Genomic DNA, 24,770 nt, shown 5'->3' on the forward strand with positions numbered 1-24,770 from the left:
ATCTCAGAATAATTTATACAATCAATTAAAGAGCATTATCAAGGGATGATTTGACAACTGTTGCCATGCCAACCAGTGAAGTAGACAGAGCCTCCGTGTTTAAAGGCTGCACCTGGTGATGGATGTAGCAGATTTTGAGGACTCAGACAGAATCACAGATGTCCAAAGGTGTGGAGAGAACATGATTTAAAGCTTTGATGTTGTGCCATTTTTACTGGCAAAAGGGTGTTGATGGCATGTTGTTCACTTTCTCATTAAAATTCTGTCATTTTTCACAGTGTTCTGCATTCAGAGCTGAAAACTGAAGTGAGAATGCACTTTACAGACTGATAAAATATGATAGCAAAATGGATGATGTTCATTTGCAGGCTGAATTAATTTTTTTTTAAAAGTTTGTGTCAGTGCATTTATGAAAAGCCCGTTAATCAGACGCAACTTTATCAGCCTTAATGGACATATCTTAAACACTTTTACATTAATAATTAAAATTTGGGATGACAAATGGTTTTCAGTGCATTGAGCTAAGAAGTATTTGAAATGTGTCATGACAGAGCACAGCAGAAACAGAAAGTACACTTTTCCTCACCCACAGTGTCTGATTTCTTGAAGCCAGTGGCCATGATCGAATCAATAAACCTTAAGATTTTGCAAGACAGACTGGTCTTTTCTCTCACTGAGTTATTCCAGAAACCAAGGGAGGTCCAAGGGCATTCCTAAGTATAGACCTTATACTGGTGAGCAACCGAGGTGAGACTAGAGCTTATATCTATAGAATCAGCAAGCCAATTCTCCTTCCAGCACGCCATAATTCCTTGCCCTATTAAAGCATGCCTTTCATAAACCAATTGATTATATACTGATAAGTGTGATGGATGCATGCCAACAATATCTCTATTAACAGTGTGATGGTTATAAATTTAGACTCTACAGCCAGACTGTTTGAGTCTCAACTCCACCACTTGCTACCTATGTGACATTGGGCAAGTTATGTGATCTCGTCCTGCCATAACAGCACTCACATCTCAAGATTGCTGTGAGGATTAAGTGACTTACAATATGTAAAGCCCTTACAACAGTGCCTGAAATATTTATCCTCATGGTCGTTATTATTAAAATTATCATCATTATCACTCTTTTGCCTATTAAGGCTCTTAGCCTTGCTATAAACAGTTGTTGAAGCAATCACTATTTTTTGCTTTCCATTCAAGAACATGAGTTGATATGATGTGGGGAGTAGATTGTGAAATCCAACCAATGATTTATTGTATTGAATGATCACAGGAAACGTTACATTGAGATAAAACAACTTAACAGAAATGAAAGGAAAGGAAAGGTGGCCAATATAGCCTAAGAGGCAGAAAAAGTGTTGGTATCATCTAATGTTCTATAGCAAAACTTAGGTTCCTTCCACCACTCATCCTTCCTGGGCTGAAACAAGCTAGGCTAATAGAAGGGAGTCTTTGTAGAACATAAAAAGAAGCTGGGATGCTTTAAAGCAAAATGACTTCCCACAGCTGTGCTCAGAGGTCATTTCAGCAATAAGCAGGTCTTTTAGAGGCTTCAGTTTGAGACTGGATCTTGAAAGCCTGCTGTCCTTTACCCTCTACTCTCAGAGGCAGGAGGACACTCTTCTCTGCTTGAGGGAAACTAAATGAAACCAAAAGAGTGATGGCTGAGCAAAAAAGAAATGGAACCCTTCGTGCCTGGGTGAAAAGAAAGGGTAAAATGTGGGGAGCACCACACAGCAGATACTCCCCGTGCCAATCCCAGGAGGCCCATGTGAACTTATAGGTGGACTCAGGAGAAAAGTAAGGTGTTTTAAATTCATTCTCTGGATTCTTGGTATGTGCTTAATCTTCTTTTAGTAAGATTTTCTTTTTCTATGATGGACCATGCCTTCCCATCTTTCCAACATTAAATGCACAAGAAAAGGGGACAATAACTAAAAACTAACATAACCAAAAAACATTCAAAGATAAATGGTTATCTTGGATGATGTGCAACACAATAATGATCAATTTAAGAGTAAACACTGGGTGCTCAGCAAACTTTGATTTCAGTAACCTCAGCTCTTAGAGTCAAAAGCTAGTGTCCAGATCCAAAAGATCATCAACATACTGTTGCCAGTAGGAAAGACTCGGGTCATAAGTGCCTTCAAAAGGCATTGAAACTGTCTTTCAAAGTATACTAACACTATAGTTGATTTTGAATGCCTCTAAATTTCTCTCTAAAGTTGGAGACGAACGGTCATTTGTAGATAGATGTGCCCATCTACAAATGGACACGTTTCCATAGAAGACCAGGTACATAGGGGCAGTTAGGACATAAAGCACTATAAATATGTATGAACATGCAAGTAAATACCATTGACTTGTATATGTGATTATGCCACCTACAGATTATACCACCTGCATCATTGGTTCTTGACTTTTCCTCTTGGTGTTCACCTTTCCTAAAATGAGATTTAAAAAATATCTCTGGGGGCGCCTGGGTGGCTCAGTCATTAAGCAACTGCCTTCGGCTCAGGTCATGATCCCAGGGTCCTGGGATCGAGGCCCACATCGGGCTCCCTGCTCGGCGGGAAGCCTGCTTCTCCCTCTCCCGCTCCCCCTGCTTGTGTTCCCTCTCTCGCTGTCTCTCTCTGTCAAATAAATAAATAAAATCTTTAAAAAAAATAAAAAAATAAAAAAATAAATAATATCTCTGTATACATATACACAGGAACATACAGAGTCACAACACACTGTATAAAAAAAGTGCTGTGTAGGAGGGGAAGAATGAAGGGGAGGAAATCGGAGGGGGAGACGAACCATGAGAGATGATGGACTCTGAGAAACAAACTGAGGGTTCTAGAGGGGAGGGGGTGGGAGGATGGGTTAGCCTGGTGATGGGTATTGAGGAGGGCACGTTCTGCATGGAGCACTGGGTGTTATGCACAAACAATGAATCATGGAACACTACATCTAAAACTAATGATGTAATGTATGGGGATTAACATAACAATAAAAAAATTTTTTTTAAAGTGCTGTGTATGTGATAAAACATTCAATAGTCTCTGCTCTCAGGAGCTTATGAGAAAGTTGGAAAGAAAATAACAAATATATGAAAAGTTAGATAAGAAGGCACTGAAATAAAAAGGATCATGAGGTGATTTATACATATTTGCCAAATAATTGGTATGAAAGATGCATAGAGTAAGGTTGATATTTTTCCATAAATGAGAGCTTTTTCTCTTGGGCTTTCCACTGATTACACTTCCCTTTCTCTTCCTTTTCTTTTTGAGAAGTTTATTTATTTCCAATTTTATTTTAGGTATCAAACATGTATTTTTGCTTTTGATATAAATAGAAGAAATGTCAATATCTCATTATTTACACATGTTCTTCAGTATCTTGGAAATAGTATAAGGATTCTATGTTTAGAACCCTTGGAAAAAGAGTTTGCTTTCCAGATATAGGTTTCAGTTCTTTCTATGATAATTGTCAACTTTTCTTGTGGAGAAAGAAAGTTTACTTGCTCATTTAGCAAATAAGCATTTAACGAAAGTCTACCCTGTACCAGGCCGCAACATTACAAAGAAAGAAATATAAACCATGATTTCTGCCCTTAAAGAAAGATTGTTTAAATGAAAATAAAAAATGAGAACTAACCAGTAATCAATCCCCAGGGGCCACTGAGTGGTGCAAAACTTTTGAGGGTTTAAAAGTTTCAAAAAATCTCCCAACTTGCTTGATATCTGTGTTGGTCAAACTTTGGCATTTGTTTTGTTTTGGTTTTGGAGGGGCAATTTTTCTGGTTGTCGTTGTTTGTTTATTGCTATCTCCGCAGATATGCTGTTAACAGACCAGAAGTTTGCAGCATCCTGGGAAGTGGAGGCAAGGCCCTCTGCATGCTTCTGCACTCCTTTCTTTCTTCCCCCTTTCCTTCTGTCCTCTCCTGGGACCATTAAACTCACCTCTTGTCTTCTGGAAAGAGAGGGAAGAAAAGGAGTAATAAAGGCACACAGAGTAAGATGCACAGGCTCATGAGACCTGTACCACAAGAAGGACAATGGGTGCATTGTTGCAAAGAATTGAATATTTGGAGATGACTCTTTTCACTTATATTAATAACCAGTCACTGTTCAAGACACTGGGGACATAGCCCTGCCTAGAAGACAAGTTAGAGGGTGTGTGTGGGAAGCTCTCCCCAAACAAACGTGAAAGCTTTAGGCAAAGGGATTTCATAACCAGTGGTTAAAGGAAATGAAATACACATGGAAAGACAGAGAGAGATAAAATGTGAATTTAGTTCAAAGTTACTTTATGACATACAGATGACTTGACTTAAAAAGAGCTGAAACACAAAGTAATTATAAATTTGCTCCTAAGACAAAAATATACTAAAACAGTGCTAAGATTAGCCTTGTGTCCAGTAAAGGTTTTTATCTCCTCATCTCTTGGATCTGTCTCCTTCAAACCTCAAGTACAAACACTTTGAAAAGAATGATTGCGTATCTTGATTTCATGGTGAACCTGAGAACTTTTCACTCTTCCCTTCAAATTTTCAATGCCACCAGGGCAAGAAAGATTAATCCTTTCTAGATCCCACAATACCAAGTCCAGTCAGGGGGCACTAGATAAGTGATTTTTTATTTAAAAAAAAAAAGTGGCTCTTAAGCATTATGGGTAGAAACTGTGATGTCATAAATTTGAATCTTATTTTAGAAATGCATTTTGCAGTCTTCATTTTGCTATTATAAAACTAGAGTTCCTCGGTCATAGGTTTGATGTCTGATTGATGAGAAATAGTGTTAATAGTTTTAGTTAATTTAAATACAAAATTCTTTTCTTCTCAAAATCCTATCTCAATTGTTTTATTTGATTTCTACAACAAGCCCTCTGAGCTTCACGAATGAATTGGATGGGCAAGATGAAGGACAGGAACTGATATACATTGGTAATTAAAGTGTGTCAGGCCCTGTGGTGGGCTTTACGTATGTTGCCTTATTAAATCCTTGTATGAATTCTATGAAGGAGCTTTGCTCAAGTCACTTACTTGTTCTGTGACTTAATTTATTTATCTGAAAAATGAGAATAAGAACAGTATCTAACTTACAAGATTCTCATGAAGATTAAATGAATTAATACATATTGAATTTTTAGACTAGGGCACATTAAGCATGTCATCCTTGTTACTACTATTACTGTTGCCATTTATAACAGCTCCACTTCTAGATGGAGAAACTGAGGCTTTGGGAAATTAAATAACATAGACGAGCTAAAGAGTTGAGAGGGAATTTGAATCCAGATCTATCTGACTCGAATATCCATATTACTGCAGCTTCCAAAATCCTGCGGAGAATAATGTTTATCCATTCATTTGATTAACGGTGATTGAATCCTTAGCTTTTTGCCTACTCCCAAACTGGGTACTTTGGGTGATAAAGGGAGGTATAAAAATAACCCCCATGGGAGACACACCCACGTTGTAGGACAACAATGAAATGATGTGAGACGCATTTCATAGGGCAGGATTAAGTTCAATCCAAAAAAGCAATGTAGACAGTAAGTGTTTTGCATTTTGTATATACAAGGCAGCACTCTGGGTGGAGGTGTTGGAGACAATGCAGTGGAGAATGTTGGAATTACCCTGGACTGCCAAAAATAAATTCTTTAAAAATGAGAAGAGTGAAAATAATGATCATGGTTTTAGGAGATGTAGCCATAATATAAGTATGTCAATACCGGTACAAATAGTGTTATTTTATTCCAAATATTGTTAGAAACAGAATTCGTATCAAATATCTAAAACTCAGAGGCAATAATAAGAAAAACAGAGAATACTAGAACTAAGTAAATGTCATAGAATGTGAGTGCCAAGGGGTATGAATCTCTTACGGAAATCAATACCATGGGAGATGGGTATTGACAGCACATCCCACCTCTCATATACATAACAGACTCTTTGGATAGGAGTCAAGAGCAAGCAACATGGAAACTGTAGAACAGGCGAAGAGTGTGCCATTAGTAATGGGGTGCCCTTGGCAAGGACTTGATGGGAGATCATCTAAGAGGCCAGTGAGGGTCCTAATGACTGCAGGTGTGAAAAGAGGGCCAATCCATGACACATAATGAAAGAAGTCCCCTTCCAGCTGGGACAGTCTTTCCAGAAAAGTACTTGACTTCAGGGAGTTACGTATCACTTAAAGAAAATGAAGCAGGGTTGATCCTGTCCTGTCAGGGAAAAACCTTGCAGGACTTACTTGTCCTTTTCTAGCTCTGATTTCTCTGACTTCCTATTTCTAAGCAATAAAGGTTTTTAAAGCTTATTTAAAAAAAAAAGAAAAGAAAAAAGTACTCATAAGGATTTTTAAGTCATTGAATAGCTCTTAGAAACAATATCATGATGAGTTAAGTGAAAATTAGAGCCACATGCCTAAAATTTCCCTGAAAAAAATACATATATCCTTTAAAATGAAGGAGGAAAGTGCCAGGAAAAAAATATGTTTTTAATTTGTTTGAGCTGAAAACATTTGAAACATATTTTTAGACATTTGCCAAGGATTTTCCAAAAACCACTGGATTTCTCATAACCCCTAAAAGATGTCTTTCTTTTGAGGAATGTCAGGGAATAACTGCTCATTTACTAACTCAAAATCTCATCTTCCCTTGCTCTGGACCATTACTATCTTTTTTCACACCTGCAAGTTTATTTTGGGTTAAAAATAAAATATTCATAATCATGGCTTTGGGAAAAGAAGGAAAAACATTTCACTTTTCTATCTTTTCATTTTTCAGGAAGAAAGCATTAATGACCCTAAGAAATTTGGGGTGAGTATTGGAGCTACACGTAGAAAAAAATGGATGGGGGGCGCCTGGGTGGCTCAGTCATTAAGCGTCTGCCTTCGGCTCAGGTCGTGATCCCAGGGTCCTGGGATCGAGCCCCGCATCGGGCTCCCTGCTCCGCGGGAAGCCTACTTCTCCCCCTCCCACTCTCCCTGTTTGTGTTCCCTCTCTCACTGTGTCTCTCTCTGTCAAATAAATACAATCTTTAAAAAAAAAAAAAGAAAAAGAAAAAAATAGATGGCCATTCTTATAATTTAGATGATCACGGGTTAGTGACAGGCCTAAATGCTGCCTGCTGTCAGAGGTCTCCATAATGGTCACAGTTAAGTTTTCCATCTCTTTCTATATGATTTGAAATTTGTATGAGGACAACCACGAATACCCTGAGAGGTTCTATAGAGGAATTTCTCCTATGACAACTGTTAATGGGCCCTCATCTCATCCATTAACCAACAGAGCAGATGAGTTTATTAGACCTACTGCTTGACCCTTGGCCCTAACAGCACAGTTATAGAATCTCCAAGTCATAAATCTACATGGTTGTACCATGCCAGAGATAGTGGGACTCTAGGCAGGAAAGGTTTTAACACGTGGCCTTGAGTGTGTGTGTGAAAGAGAGAGAGAGAGAAGAAAGGAAGAAAAAGGAGAGAGAGAGAGAGAATGTGTTTGTGTGAATGTGTACGAGTATATGCACGTGTATGCGGGTGGAAGGGGAGGGAAATGACTTACATGACCAAAGGGTAATTCATTAGGTTTTTACCTCAGAGGAAGCTGTGGTATAATGAAGAGTCTTGTGCTTAAACCTCAGGGGTCAGAATTTAAATTCCATTTATATCTAATTATGAGGCCTTGAGAAAGTGCTGAATGTGTTTGTCACATTTCCTTCCCCACTTACATTTCTCTCAAAGGGAAGCTTCCCCTAACGAAAGACCCTGGTGGTTAAACAGCAATATTGGACTTTATAAAATACCCTCTTCCTGAATGCAGCTGAATAGACCAGAAGTGCATACCTGATCTAATGGCAACCAATCGCTTGAAATCCAGTGACCTGTGAGTCTGACTCAAAGAAATGGGATGAGCTAAAAAGATTTTCTCTTTCTCTCTTCTTCGTTCTCTTCATAATCTGTCCTTCAGTGCTGGGAGCCATTATTAGAAGTCACAATGTATAACAGCTGAAAAAGACATGATGACCTAAAATATATGAAATCATGATTTTAAAAGGAAGCACCAGGTACACATGATAGAAACAAGGAGACAAAGGGTGATTGTATCATGTTAGTGACAAAGCACTACCTGGTGGTCCATGCCTCTGACATCCTTAGACATCCAGTATAATGCCTTGGGTCCATCTTCATGACCCAAAACCTTTTGAGTTGTCTCTTCTTGGCTCTTCTCAAGATTTTCCTTTTTACTCCATATATATCCCAACAATCACACCCTTTAGCTGAGTTTTCTTGGAGGGTGCATGGCACTCAAAACTAGGTGCCTAAATGAGTCTTTTGATGACTATGTACCTCATAACATAAACTCTTTTAGGTTACAACAATCTGGTAGAGTTTTGATAATATCCCTTGTTAGCAATTAGATAGGGTTCCATCTTCTCCACCAGCCTTTGTCAGGGGAGGGGTTTATGCTAATCATAACATCAAACCAGGCTAACCAGAACAGGCAGATCTTGGAGGGTGTCCCCAGTTCTTAAACCCAGTTTGGGTATTTAGCTGGTGGTCTCACATTGTTTCTTCCCGTAAGTCTCATCTCTGCTATTGTCTTTGGGACCTCTTGTAGGCTCATTTTCTTCTGAGGTTACAATCAAACACAGACTCTCTGGCTTTGCTTTTATGTTCATAATTTCTCTCCAACCAACACTAAGCATCCTAGCCTTTCTGGATTTATCCCATACCTACTCTTTCCATACACTGAATCTTTTCAAGAAAACTTTAAAAAATAAAAGGATATGGTCATAAGAACTAAGCACCCATTCAGAATTTACCTGGAAGTACCTATTCAGTTGTCATATAAAAGGAAACATAGCTATCTCTGTTTAAAAATTAGAATTGGCGAGAGGGGAGGTGCACCTGGCTGGCTCAGCTGGTAGAGCATACGACTCTTGATCTCGGGGTCATGAATGCAAGCCCCATTTTGGGTGTAGAGGTTACATTTGAAAAAAATTAGAATTTGGCACAGATTATTAGTCTCTCATGCCTCTTTGTGCTGGGTGTGGAGTTCATGACCTGAGTAAGTGAGTAAAGATCAGAGAAAATCATAGTTGTTTTAATGCAAGAACTGTAACAACAGTGGCAACAACTATTTTTAAGTGTTAATATGCATAAGCCACTTTATGGGTCATTTAGTGTTCACAACTAACTTATTAGGAAAGTATTATTCCCATACTAATCTTATTCTAAAATGAGAGAGGTTGAAAACAATGCTTATAGTCATAAAGTTAGGACATGGCAGTCCTGAACTACTAATCACGATCTAATTCCAAATTCCTCGCTTTTTTGCCCTACAGCATAATTGGTTTCTTTTGCTTTACCTCCTCTTTTAAAAACAATCAAATCCACCTCTTTAAGCCTTGTTGACACCAGCGGCTGGTGGCAGAGGTCGCCAAAAACACTCAATTCATTCCCTCCAGCAGGTTCCCCTGAACTGACTCCCAGGGTCCACATGCTGGAATGAGTTTCCCTTTCCCTTGTGCCTTTGGCATTCGGACAAAACCTGACCATTGTTTCTATAACCAACCCTAAACTAAGCTCGAATGCCCACCCTGTGAAATAATAACCATCTGCTTGATCAGAGACCTACTCAACAAACGCTGTACCAAGCCCATGTATGATGCAAAAGGGACAGCTGGGCTAACTGAAATTGGGTGTCCAATGTGTCTCTGATTTTGATCTTTTGGAAAATGAGCTCTTTGAAAAGATTGGGTAAGGGAAAAAAAATCTTACATTACTATAGCACTTTATAGTTTATAACTGTGGCTCTCAACTCTATTTAGTCTATTGGAATTACCTGGAAGTCTTAAACATACTGACGCCTAGCTCCTACCCCCAGAATCTTGATTTGTCACCTGAGCATTGGGATTTTTAAAAGCTTTCCAGGTGATTCTAACATGTTGCAATTTGGGAACTAGTGGCTCATACCATGTCCACTCCAATGACAGAGAACTGTGACTGCAAGCAGATGCGACTCCACCTTACATTTGAGTCAGCCAGACAAAATGCATAGGCTCTATAGTCAATCTGCACTTGCTGGACTTACAAATCTTGGCAAGGTTTCTGGTCTATAAAATGGGGATAATAACAGTACCTGTAGTGTTGAAAGTGTTTGGAAGCTTAAATAAAATCTGGCTTAAAAAGCATTTTGAACAGTAAGCATTTTTTAAGTGCTAGCAATTATGATTGTTAATATATAACTCAATTGCATCCCAAATCATATTGTGTCACAGTTGTTTAGTATCTGTTTCCTCATTGGCTTTGCAAATTCCAGGCAGACAGAACCATGACTTTCATCTCTCTATTCCTAGTGAACAGTGTAGGATTTGGTCCACTGAAGACAACCAATTAGGATTTGTTGAGTGGATAAGTGGATAGATGGACTAAAACAAGTGGCATAGTGGGGTGGAAAGGATAATGGGACTGAAAGCCAAAGACTAGGGTTTGAACTGTGCCTCTGTCACTTGCTAGCTGTGTAGACATGGGAAGTTCTCTAGCTATTTGAGGGCTTGGTTTCTCCATCTGTAGCCGGTAGCCAGTGATTTTGATCACTTAGCATGTGCTGTGGTCTCTGGTAAGCATTGGGGCTATGAAAATGAATAAGACAGAGGCTCCTCTATGGAGCGGCTCCCACATCTTGGAAAGAAAAAACTATTTCCCTCTTCTCTTCTTTTCCCATTCTGAGAACTGGCTCAATAGTTGTTAAATAATAGCAACTGTAATAAGACAATAGCATCTTATTTCAAGAGCTCCTATAGTCATAGCCTTACTACCCATCTTGGTTTTTCCCCTTAAATAATAGTATAAGGTGCTAGAAGTGACACAATCAGAAGCTTAGCAAGATGCAAATAACTGTTAAACCAACCTGCGAATAAATAACAGTTTTTAAGAGCATCTATCACATTCATTTCATCTGAAAAAAAAAAATTCCGTTTTTAATAACATTCTGTGAAGAATAGGACAATAAAACCTTTACAAAGGCTTCACATGAAGACTTTCTTTGAGTTTATAGGCAGTCTACGTGTTCAGAGTGAGTAGTTTAAAATGTTTAAATCTTCAGCCCCAATGCACTTTTCATAAATGTTGAAATGAATAGGTATTTAATATGCTTACTGAAATAATTGTCTAAATTAACTGAAATCACATAAAGAGAAAAAAATCAATCATGTCTTAACTTTCTCACATAAATCCTATAAATATTTTTAAATCTTACTCTGCACATGCTCTTTGTTTTCCATCAACAGGGTCAAGGCATGTACATGTGCATTTTTCCTCCTTTGTTTACTTGATATACTCTCAACAAGGTATTTTAGAAAATCGCAAACAGATCCAGGTTTGAATCTAGCCTCTAATACCTACTGGCTGTGTTATCTTGGGCATGTTAAGCAAGTAAAAAATATCATCCCTGGTTTACTCACCTGTAAAACAGAGATATTAGGATTTACCTCTTGGGATATTGTGAGAATTTCATTAATTATTTAATTATGTATCATGAATTTTATTGTAATTTATGTAATTTTTATTAATTTAATTATCTATCATGTGAGAACATTTGAAGCTATACCGATGTCCCATAAACATGATGTTCCCTTCAAGAGCTCCTTCCATTCTAATCCACAACCAAACTTTGCTATGTCAAATGGCTTATCCACATTAACTTTCCTTCTAGAGAGCAATGTTCTCTGGAAGTGAAGGGATCCAGAATATACCACTGGATATTTTGGTTTTTCTGTCTTTGGTTTTTCCGAACCCTCCTTATCTGTGGAGCCATCAAAGAACTCATCTGTCACAAATCCCCTCCCTGGGAGTTTCAAAATCAGGGAAGACTGACTTCTATCACTGCAGACAAGAAGCTGGCACCGGGATAAGGAATTACCTTAACAGACATTGTCACAAAACTACCCCATCTCCCATCTGTTCTCCGAAGGGCCCATTTATCTTTCCTAAAAGTCATTTGTTTTCCCTCAAGTGCCCATCCTCCCCTCCCCTCTATTAAGATAGTTTTATAAAAGACCCAAATTCTAACTGCTTCTTCGAGTGATATTTTTTTCTGTGAACATCCACCTAAGTATACGAATAAAAATGTCTTTTCTCTTGCAAAAAAATTTTAAAAACCCACAAAAAACAAACCAACAAAACAAAAACCTCCTTAAGCACAATTCTCACTATGTCAACCAACAATTAAAAAAAAAAAAAAAAAAAAGGGTGCCTGGGTGGCTCAGTTGGTTAAGCGACTGCCTTCAGCTCAGGTCATGATCCCAGGGTCCTGGGATCGAGTCCCGCATCAGGTTCCCTGCTCTGCGGGGAGCCTGCTTCTCCCTCTCCCACTCCCCCTGCTTGTGTTCCCTCTCTCGCTGTGTCTCTCTCTGTCAAATAAATAAATAAAATCTTTAAAAAAAAAAAAAAAACCTGACATGGCTTACCCATTGCCTGCATAATAAATTCCACATTGGTTAGCAGGTAGATCTTCCCACATCTGGTCCCAAACCACGATCCTTCCCCAGCACAACCACCACAGCCTTCTCCTCCTCAGACACCTGCCCTCTGCTGCAAGCATCCTCATTCCCCAAACACAGTCTCACTTTCCGCCATCTGTGCTTGTGCTCACTCTTTTCCCCTTATGTCCCACAGCATTATTTTTCTTTCTTATATAAACTGAAAATATTCTACCTAATACCAAAATTTTTTTGTACAGATATCTATCTTCCTAACAGTATTGTAGGTTTCTTGAAGGCAAAGAGGTTGTCTTACTTCTCTTTGCATTCTTCCCAACATTTAGCAGACAGCTTCACTCATAATGAATGCATCCTAGGAACTTGCTGAATTGCAATTACTTATTTGACATTAAATAAACACAGCAATAAGTGAAATCTGTTTTTCCATTTTTCAACTGATTATGATGAGAGATATTAACATGAGCTCCAAAGCAGTTGCACTCAAAGCTAACAGAACTCAGTAAGTTTTCATCCTTGCAAAGCAGCTGAGATAATATGACCAGTTGTCAAAAGAAGACTACAGAGAGTCCTGGATGAGGTTAACTAACTGAGTTCATTGAGTTGCCCTGTTTTCAAGAAGGTGTGAAGACATCAGAGACAGAAGACAACTCAGACTAAGAGTTGGGCGCAAGGATTCTGGAGCCACACTGCCCAAGTTTGAATTTTTACTCTACACTTTCTGCCTTGGGCCCTTGGGCAAGCAACTGTCCTCTGTTTACATCATCTGCAAGTTAAAGATGGACTTTGTGTGAGGAATAAGTGAGTTGATATGTGGGGAGCACAGAGGATAGTGCCAGGCACACCATAGGTGCTATATAAGTGTTTATAAACAAATAAGAGACATGTGTCTTACAGAAACTACCTAAGAAAAGGAAAAGTCAAAACACAGACAAAAGAGATGATAGTTGATGAAGCAAAGATCTATAACAGCACTTTTTAAATTAAGTTTTAATTTTAATGTCAGTATAGTTAACAGTGCTAATCTTAGTTTCAGGTGTACAGTGTAGTGATTCAACAATTCCATACAACACCCAGCGCTCATCACAAGTGCCCTCCTTAATCCCCATCACCTATTTCACCCATCCCCCTGCCACACCTCCCCTCTGGTAACATCAGTTTGTTCTCTATAGTTAAGAGTCTGTTTCTTGGTTTCTCTCTCTTTCTCTCTCTTTTTCCTTTGCTTCTTTGTTTTGTTTCTTAAACTCTGCATATGAGTGAAATCATACGGTATTTGTCTTTCTCGTCTTATTTTGCCTAGCATTATACTCTCTATCTGCATCCATGGCATTGCAAATGGCAAGATTTTATTCTTATAGCTGAATAATATTCCTGTGTGTGTGTGTGTGTGTGTGTGTGTGTGTGTGTGTGTATCTCACATCTTCTCTATCCATTCATTTATCATGGACAATTGGGCTGCTTCCATAATGTGGCTATTGTAAATAACGCTGCTATAAAACACAGGGGTGCATGTATTCCTTTGAATTAGTGTTTTTGTAATTTTTGGGTGAATATCCAGTAGTGTGATTACTGGTAGGGTAGGGTAGTTCTATTTTTAACTTTTTGAGGAACCTCTATACTGTTTCCCAGAGTGGCTGTACCAGTTTGCATTCCCACCAATAGTGCAAGAAATTTCCTTTTTCTCCACACCCTCGCCAACACTTGCTGTTTCTTGTGTTTTTGATTTTAGCCATTCTGACAGCTGTGAGGTGGTATCTCATTGTAGTTTTGATTTACATTTCCCTGATGATGAGTGATGTTGAGCATCTTTTCACGTGTCTATTGACCATCTCTATGTCTTCTTTGCAAAAATGTCTGTATAACAGTGCTTTTTATTGTGTGATTCCCAAATGATCTATATCAGAATCTTCTACAGGGCTTAGTAAATGCAGATTTCTGGGCCCTATACTAGAACTACCTATCAGACCTTGAAGAGGTACATAGGAATCCAGGAGTTGCATTTTAAACATTCCCAGGTGGTTCTGAGACAGTTTACGAACTCCTTGTCTAGAACCCTGCTGCTCAAAATGGACCCAAGGAGTAGCACCAGCCTCACCCAGAAGCTTGTTAGAAATTTGGAATCTCAGGCCCCACCCCAAACCCACTGGATCTGAATCTGCATTTTCACTGACCACAGGTGAATTATAGGCATATTAAAGTTTGAGAAGCCTCAGTTCTGAAGATAAATACTTGGGGAATTAGGAAAGGATTTATTTTACACAGGAGAAGGGGACCTCTTCCTTTAAGATGAGAGAGGAATAAGTGATAGAAGTTGTATATATATATTCATTAATTGATGCAATAAATATCTTTTAGGTGTCTACCACATGCCAGACACTGAACTGTACTGAAGAACAAGGCAGACACATTCTCTACCCTGTGCAGTATATTGGCTAAGGCAATGATGTGACAAATAAACTCTGAAACCTCACAGGTTGAATCCCATAGAAGTTTATTTCTCAACAAAAATCAATGAGGATATTCCTGATTGGCAGGTGGAATTCCACAGGGTCAGTCAGGGACCCAGGCCCCTTCTATGACTCTGCCTTCCCTGGGGACCACAGTCCCCTCTGAATCCTCTGCATATGGCTGGTTAATGGGAAAAAAGGTTTCAGAGGATCTCATGAGAGGTGTCCACAGGCCCTGCCTAAAAGTAAGGTACATTCCTTCTGCCCAATTGCTGTTGGCCGCAGCTCAGACACATGGCCACCCGAACTGTAAGGCTGGGAAATGTAGTAATGTGTGGCCAGCAGGGAGAGGACATAGGGTTTTGGTGAACACATGGCAGCCTCTGCCATGTGGAACTTACTATCGAAAGGCTGAGGGTGCAAACTACAAGGGAGAGAAATAAAGGGCCAGAAAGAATGAAGTTAGCATTGGCAGGCAAGTACGAAAGCTCAGTTAGAAGAGATACTTGGTGCATGAGTCATGTCAGACAGACTCCTTTTCAAATAAAAGTGAAATTTTACTAAATTTACAAAAAGTAGTTTTTATGTTAATTTATCTAATCTTGGCAATAACTCTGTAAAATAAGTACCATCACTTCCTCTACAGATGGAAAAACGAAGGCACAGGGAGATTAAGTAACTTGTCCAAGTTAGGAAGTAGCAGAGTCAGGATTCAAATTCAGGAGCCCATGTGCTTAACCAGTAGGCAACACAGTCTCGTCCTGGCTGGCCTCACACAGCTGGGTTCTAAGAGTGTGAGGAGCTATGTGGGAGCTAACAATACAGCAGACAACATTATTTTTACACAGACAGAACTTATACCAAAGTGTGGTATTTAAACCAATAAACAGAGCATGACAAATTACACCTGGGAAAAATACATATGTGCTTTGGTTAGTACTGATATCCCTATCCATGATATTTCTTTTGGTTCTAAGCAACAAAAAGCAATTCTGATTAGTTTGAACAAACAACTGATTCTTCGGAATGATACCAGGTAGCTCATGGAGTAATAATAAGGCTGATGAGGGAACCTTCCTCCAAGTGCTACTGCGAATCTTGAGTTATGTCATTTCTGTGTCTTAGCCTAGTCTCTCCTGAAAGTAAAGCCTGAGATGAAGGCTTATGAACAGGTGGAATATTTGAGAAGTGATCTCAGGGAACTAGGGAAAGCCAATACTAGAAGAAGGTATTGAGTCGGCCACAACTGTGGACAACTTCTGAGGAATCTTATAAAATGTTCTCAAAGATGTCTTCCCAACAGCTACAAGGAAAGTGCAGTATCTTCCATCCATCTTTGGTCAAGAGTGGCTCCATGGGCATCAACTTCCCTTTCACTCTGTAGTTATGAGAACATCCCACATCAGAGAAGCTCCAGGCCAGAAAGCAAGTGGTATTCCTGCAGGCCCGGAAGAAGGAGATGTCAGGTTGCACCCGGTAAGGAGGTAGACGCCACAGAACTGTTGCTGAAGCAGTGGCCAGCGGAAGAGTGAGGCTGAGAAGCCACAAAGCAGCTGATACTGTATGCAGCCTGTTCGGCATACTATTTCTTGACACATAGAAAGTACTGAGTGGGGCGCCTGGGTGGCTCAGTTGGTTAAGCGACTGCCTTCGGCTCAGGTCATGATCCCAGAGTCCCAGGATCGAGTCCCACATCTGGCTCCCGGCTCAGCGGGGAGCCTGCTTCTCCCTCTGACCCTATCCCCTCTCATGCTGTTTCTCTCCCTCTGTCAAATAAATAAAAATAAACAAAATCTTTAAAAAAAAAAAAAAAAGAAAGAAAGTACTGAGTGAACAGCGGTCAAGCAACAAAACCGGTTCTGTGGATGCAGAGGGAAGAAGGGTCCCCAGGTGATGCTGCCATGGTGGGGGAGGGAGGACATTTTCATTTTCAGTGGCACTGAAGAGCCAGCCAAGTGGTCTGGTCTTTGGAGATGTACCATGATTCCTTATTACTAAATGTCCTATCCTTCCAACAGCACTTCAATTTACATGAATGTTAATTACTAAAAATTTAGCCCTATAATGATGTAATCAAACAGGCAGTCCTCAGCCCTGAGTGGATAAAATAAATTGCCCTTCTTTCAGAATCACTTATATCCAATCTCTACACTTTTCCCTTGATTGGAAGACTCATACGGACAAGTGCAAATCATAACGCAAAGCCATACACGTGCGTAATGCATATAGTTTCTTTCAATGAAGGGTGCTTGATTAAGGGAGGATGACAAGAAAGATTAAAATGGGGCAGGATTATCTCTGGAGCATCTTTTAAAAGTCTGCTGGTCAGAGATAATCACCCGGCAACTTTGCATTTCAGAGTAGCAAGACCTTTCGAACTGAATTCATGATGAAAACATATGCTCTTCTTGTTAAACCATCATTGAGTACATCTGGAAATTAAAACTTAGAAGGGAGGAAGACCAGGCATTTTCTCTTAAAGGAGAAAAAAAGTTTCTTCAAACAGGCTAGAGAAGAAAAGGGGGAAATGAAAGATTTTGATCAATTTTAGTGGGTTTTTTTCCCTCTAGACAGTTTGAAACGGGTCATATCACAGAGCTTTCTTGCTCTCCTCACCTCTCCCAGCTTGGTATATTTGACCATAGGAAACAGTTTCTGGTCCTGAGAGTTCAGCTATTTAGAGAATTTGCTTTGCAATCAGAGGGAAAACTGAAAAATCACCATCCCAATGCTTGACATGCATTTATTTTGCCATGAAAAATCTGGGTAAGGAAGAACATTTATGAAATGAAAATGGTTTCAACAAACTTGGATTAGGATGCCTGACTTTGGCAAATTACAGAAACTACCTGGTTTCTGTAAAGAGTCAAAAAGAGTCAGTTGGGCAGGAAACAGATGTCTGTTTCAACTCCCATTGGGCTGCCAAAGAGAGGATTGTTTCAGTCGAGGCTTGTTGTATTAACTACAGAAACATAAAGGCTATAACAATTTCAAACTACTTTTCTCAGGGACTAAAATGGCTTAATTAAATAATTAAATTATATTCTTGAATGGCAAAGGCAACCTCCTTACAAAGAAAAATGGATGTGTGCCCTGCACATTGGGAGGTAGTGCAAAGGGTAAAACTACTGCCCTGTAAGGTTTTAGGGGCATCATTTATGCACCTAAGTTTACCTAATTTTATCATGTTACCTCAGAATTTGGTCCCATATGAAATATGAATGGATATTTAAAAATGTCTTTAAAAACAAACTGAGGGTATTTAAAAATGTCTTTAAAAACAAACTGAGGGTTCTAGAGGGGATGGGGGTGGGAGGATGGGTTAGCCTGGTAATGGGTATTGAGGAGGGCACGTTCTGCATGGAGCACTGGGTGTTATGCACAAACCATGAATCATGGAACACTTCATCTAAAACTAATGATGTAATGTATGGGGATTGACATAAGAATAAAAAATAAATAAATAAATAAAATAAAAATGTCTTTAAAATGACATTAATATAAACCATTATATAGAGGTAGGCAGTGGCCATTTACCACGTTTTTCTTTTGTGCCCAAAAGAAAAATAAGATATGATAAATCTTAGCCTCAGAAAGATAAGAAGTACTACAAGTCAGCTAGAAATAGCTGTTCCAGTTCCCTGAACTACTGTGGGGGGCAGCCGCTGGCAACGGGCCACGCACAGCCCGTGTGGCCTCCCCCAGTGGCCTTGGAATATGAGATGAGGTCAGAGAGGCAGGGAGGAGCCAGGTCAAGGAGAGGAAGAGCATCCGGAGGCCAGACCTGGAAGGCTTTGTAGGGGTTCAGAGATGTCCTTTTTTCTAATTGCTGTAGAAAGCCACTAGAATTTTAAGTAGAAGAGTGACAGGACCTGATTAATCTTCTTTCAAAGGTTGTTCTGTTTGCTGTGTGGAGAATGGATTTTAGGGAGCAAATATTGGAAGCTGGGAGTAACGAGACTGAGCAGGATGGCAGACCGTAGTGGAGTCTGTGTGTGTCACTTTGCTTAACACTTTGCTTAAAGGGGTTTCATTTGTCTGGAATTAGTGAATCAACTTAGAAATGCACTTATTTCTCCTGCTTTACCATCTATACACATACAGGGAATATAGATGGTTGCCAACATTAGAAACACAGCTGTTGCATGGCTTAAAGAAAGAAAAGGTTTATTTTCCTCCTATTGCAAGAAGTCCAGACGTACCTTATGGTTGCTTGATGTAAGCTTTACTTCCGGTTCTCTTAAGTCCAGCCAGGAATAAGGAGAGGCAGAAGAGAGGAGAAGGTCTTTCTCTTAACAAGGATTTGACCTTTGATGCAGAAAGGTCAGGAAGGTATTTTTACCAAAAACAAAACAAAACAAAACAATACCCACACACATTTGCCAGAACTGTATCACATGGCCAACCCTAACCATAAGGAAGACTGAGACATGAAGTATTTTTACCCAGGCACTTTGCCCTGGACAAAACTGGAATTCTCCTAGTGAAAAAAAAAAAAAGGAAGAGTGGCTAATACATAGGGACTAGTGGGGTCTGCCACTCTACCAGGGGTACTCTCTATCCTATGTAGCATATGTTCCCCTAAAACATAGCGATCAGCCACAATATGAAAATTGTGAACACATGTGCAGATACCGCTTTAAAATCCTAATGACACTGAAGATAGGCTCATCATCTGTAAAATATATACTCAGTTTGAGAATAGAATAGATTGTACTTGGAATGTGCTTTACTCTTCCCAGGCAGCAAAGTATCTTGCCATCCATTACATCGTGTTCCTTAGTCAACCTATGATGGGATCGATGGAATTGCAATTGCTGAATCCAGATGTGGACATTTTGGTCACTGGCTTTTGGTGATATTATTTCTTCCTATCAAGGCATTCTGTGACTAACATCAAGGTTATACTAAATGAAGCCATCCAGAAGGAGGTTAGAGGGCTCAGGAATAAAAACAGTTTTAAAAAATTAGAATGACATACAAAAATATATAGTTAAATTTAAGTTAGTTTAGAACTAGTGAAAAATAATCAAATTTCGAAGTCTATAAAGATGGCTGCAATGAGCTAAACATTGGGGGTGGGTTAGGGTATTTCTCAAGTGTTAAAATTTTATACTATTGTTAAATGTTTAGTAAGAAGCTATCTTTTCCATATATATATTTTGTGCTTCCCTACTCTCTATTATAATTTTATGCACTTTTACGGCAAGTATTTTCCAGTTTTCCCCTCCAGTTTTATAATTAAGTCAGTGGGAAAATAGCACTCTAATTGATGCAAAGTGTCTTTATTCCATCAAGCGTTTTCTCTATATTCCCTAAAAGGTATAGAGGACTGATCTTTGTGAGTTCTGGGATTCTAGCTCTAGTTCTGGGATTCCACATTTCCATTCTCTAGACATATTCCTAGATCTTATGAAAATGTAAGAACTAAAGCATGTCTGACCTGAAGCATGTGTATGTTTTACTTGAATAGGAGTGGGGTGGAAAGAAGAGAGGTTGACTGTTTCAGTCACTCTTAACAAGTACACCACCGTGGTAGCTAGTCTCTGAAGATGGTCACCCTGATGAACCATGCCTCCTGGCATGCAACTCATGCATAGTCCCCTCCCCTTGAGTCCAGGCTGACCATCTAAGGCTAGCATGTAGAAAACCTTGCAGGTTCTGCACAAAGGGGTTTCTTTGGAACACTTGTTTTGAAGGAAGTCACTTGTCATGTAAGAAGACATGTGAGAAGAATCTACCTTAAGATTTCCATGTTATGAGGAAGCCAAGACAGCCATGTGAGAGGCCACATGTATAGAGAAAGAGAAAGGCCCAGCCTGAGCTGTTCCAGCCATCCAGACCACGCCCCAGACAAGTGAGTGAGGAAGCCATCGTGGTTGTCCAGCCCTGCTACCATCTGACAGCAAACACATGTGAGACTCCAAATAAGCACTATTGAAACAGTAACAGAAATTGAAACAACAGAAATGTATCGCCTCACAATTCTGAAGGCTTTAAGTCCAAAATCAAGGTGTCAGCATGGTCATGCTTTCTCTGAAAACTCTAGGGGAGGATCCCCTCCCACCCCCGCTTCTTCCTAGTTTCTGGTGGTTGACAGCAATCCATGGTATTCCTTGGTTTGTAGGTATATTGTTCTAATCTCTGCCCCCATCTTCACGTGGTGTTCCCTCCCTGTGTGTCTATGCGTAACTTTCTCTTTTCCTATAAAGACACTAGTCATTGGATTAGGGTCCACCCTAGATGAATATGACTTCATCTTAGCTTCATTACATCTGCAAGGACCCTGTTTCCAAATAACATCATATTACAGTCCCATAGTAGGTTAGGACTTCAACATATATTTTGGAGGATAAAATTAAACCCACACCATCTTCCAATGCCTCTTTACTCAAACTGACTACCACAGTCCCACACATTTTCCCTCCATGCTCTCTCTGAATTCATCTCTGAATGTTCATTGTATTTCTCTGTCTTACGGGTCATGCTCTCTCCTCAGGGCCTCGAACATGCTCTGTTCCTTTTGCCTGGTACTGTCTTTCCTGAGATAGCTGTTCTCCACCTCCCATCCTCTTTCACCCTCTTCAGTCCCTTGCTTAGTAAGGCCTTCCTTGACTACCCTTATTTAAAATTCCTCCACTATCCCCTGACCATCTGACACTCTCTTCTTGGCTCCATTTTTCTTCCCTTCCAAGGTTATAGCTGTTATCATCCCCATTTCACAGTAAGTTGAAGTATCTTGCTCAGAATCATAGAGCTAGGAAATGGAGAAGGCAACTCCCTACAAGTTTACTCCAGAGATTATTCTCTTACTAAGTGTTCTGTGAAGTCTCTTGGTGACTATTTTCTATAGTTAATTCATTATCCACCTGGCTAGGATGTAAAAGACCCAGGCTCAGTGACAACTAACAGATGTCCTATGAAGGATAAACTACATTTTGCCTTGTTTTTAACTTTTTTTGTCAACATTCATAAAAGTCTGATTTTCAATGAAAGATTCAAGGCGGAAATTCTGAACATGAGAGTATAAACTGGTATTTTTATTTTCTTTGACCAGTGATCCAGAAGGCTGACTGAGCAATAAATCAAGAAGAGTTTATATTTTATTGAGTTCCCATCATGTCTACAACACCGGGGGGTCCTGGGACTTAAGGAACAGCACAGACCCATAGTTAAATGATTTATTTCACCAGGAAATATTGTTTATACAAATCAATCAGCAATAATTGTCAATGGCACCATTTCTGAACAAAGTCTGTTTATTGGCGTGATGTCACATAGACCATTATTTGTATGATGTCACATGCACACACATACATTTGTTTATTTGCCTGATGTCACACCAAGAAAAGGGTCACCCATGCCTAAAGAAGTTTCTGGGAATTACCCAAAGCTATAATATTATTCATAATAAAGAGTTACCATTCACTGAGTACTACTCATGTGCCAGTCACTATGGAAAGTGCTTTTGATGTATTGCTAATTTAATTTCCATAACAACATTGAGGAAGGTACTTTATCTCTGCTTTCCAGATGAAGAATCAGAGCATCTGGGATATTCAATAACCTGGCCCAAAGTCAGCCAGAAAGTCAGGATATGAAAATAGCTCTATAAGACTACAAAGCAAGACTATACAGAGATTGTGCAGTACATTTATTAACCTACGGTGAAAAATAGGAATGGAGCAGCCAAGAATATTCATGTTAGCTAGCTACAGACACTGTATCCCCTGTAAGAATGTCTAGACTGGTAACCATATTACTATGAGACATGGTATTTATGAGCATCAGGACACTTCTATCTTGGGCAGTCTTCAAAAGGCACACAAAATCTTTTGTTTTCCATTTTCTGTATTTCGTGCAAATCATCATCTTTTCATTATTTTGCAATTTGCTTCAGACTTTTCCACTACAGCTGCAAAAATGATAGTTTTCATCCTATCAGTTGGAATACTTTCAACAGGTCAAAAACGTTTTTCAGAAAGACACTGGCCATCTTGGTTGAATTTGGGACCACCTGACCTCTTGCTAAGCCACTTGTAAAATATCCCTCCCCCTCCTCCTCCAACTCAGATTTACAAGGCTCTGTGGCCACAACTGACTGGTGCTGGTGGCTGATCTCATAAGAGAACCCAAGAGTAAAGGAAGAAGAACAAGTCAGGATTCAGGATGAGGTAGCATCTGAGCTGAGTCTTAGAGAAAATATCATGGTTTTGTGAATGGAAAAAGTTGATAAAGGCACTCTAAGCACAGAAGAAAAATATTAAAAAGAAAAAAAAAAAAAGCCTATACATTCAGAGAACTGTAAGAGTTTAGTGCAAGGTAATGAGAGAATCAACAAGACTCAGTGAATGGGCAGATGTTGTAGACAAGGGATGGTAAACTGATTGGGCAATACACCATCCATTAACATTGCACTGGGGCCCAGGAGAAGGATTAGAACATTAGCTTTTATATATTGTTGGGTTTGGGATTCCAAACGGAGAGTCCTATGGTTGAGTGATATCCTCCAGCACAGCCAGCAGCCCAGGAAAAAAAAAAAAAATTGGCCTATAGGTAGTCTGATCCATAATTGAGGGTTTGCAGGCCAGAGGAGGGGAAAAGGCTGAGGGCCTAGCATGCTGGCCACAAAAGGAGGAAAGTGGTATAATGACCACATCATCAAGACCACTGGAGAATGAAGTGAGCAACAAACTGGGAGAAAGAGGGAGGGCTTGAGGGATTGGAGGTGTCTGTAAAAAACAACACAACAACACATGTACCTACCTATGAGTGAGGCGCTGGGCAGGTTTGAAAGTCAGAGGCTTTGTCTGAAGTTTGGTACCTCGTGGTTTAAGATTTCCAGAGTTGTAGAAGTGATGGCAACATTTCTAGTGGAGAAAGTTTATGACATTACCAAACACACCTCTACTGGTTCAGTCTCTGGTAGTTAACAAATGGCTGAGTGGTTTTCTTTTCTTTTCTTTTTTTTTTAAAGATTTTATTTATTTATTTGAGAGAGAGAATGAGATAGAGAGCATGAGAGGGGGAAGGTCAGAGAGAGAGGCAGACTCCCTGCTGAGCAGGGAGCCCGACGTGGGACTCGATCCCGGGACTCCAGGATCATGACCTGAGCCGAAGGCAGTCGCTTAACCAACTGAGCCACCCAGGTGCCCCGTTTTCATAGAAGTACATGAAATCCATGTGGTGGTCTTTGTTTTCTTCAAGGCTATCCTAACAAGTGGCCCCTGTGATCAATTGACATGTGTAATTTCTGCAACTTCCAGCTATTTGATAGAGAACTATTTAGTAGTAACCTCCTCCAGAAGTACTGAACAGATAAAATCCATCTATGAAATATGTTAATCAATAATGTAATTTGTTCTTTCACTCACCATATGGAAAGTACAGTAGAGTATGTCGTTTCCCAGATGTATTCGAGATTTTGATGTTTCATTTTTCTTTTCTTGAAGGGTTTTCTGATACATACTTTAAAGACATGATCCCTAAGTTAGGTTTTGACCTGTTGAAAGTCAGGCTCTCACATCCCTAAAAACAAATCACGTGGAAGACATGTTCAGCTCTTGAGACTGCACTGTGGGGACTCAGAAGGTGAGAGCTTTGCCAAATAGTTGCTGAAAGGCAAAGAGTTGATCTGCCCTAACATTTTTAATGCAAAGCAATTTTCTCTGCGATACCAGATTTAGACGAAAATCAACTCATTGAAAACTCATATAATAATTGCAATTCCCTTTGGGAGCAAGTTCAAGGGAAATATTACTTATGAAAATGAAGATAAATTATGAAATTAGAAATCAAGCTGTATCATAGGAAACATGAAACCAGTTC

Source organism: Neomonachus schauinslandi, chromosome 4 (genome assembly GCF_002201575.2).
Source record: "Neomonachus schauinslandi chromosome 4, ASM220157v2, whole genome shotgun sequence".
Lineage (NCBI taxonomy): Eukaryota > Metazoa > Chordata > Mammalia > Carnivora > Phocidae > Neomonachus > Neomonachus schauinslandi.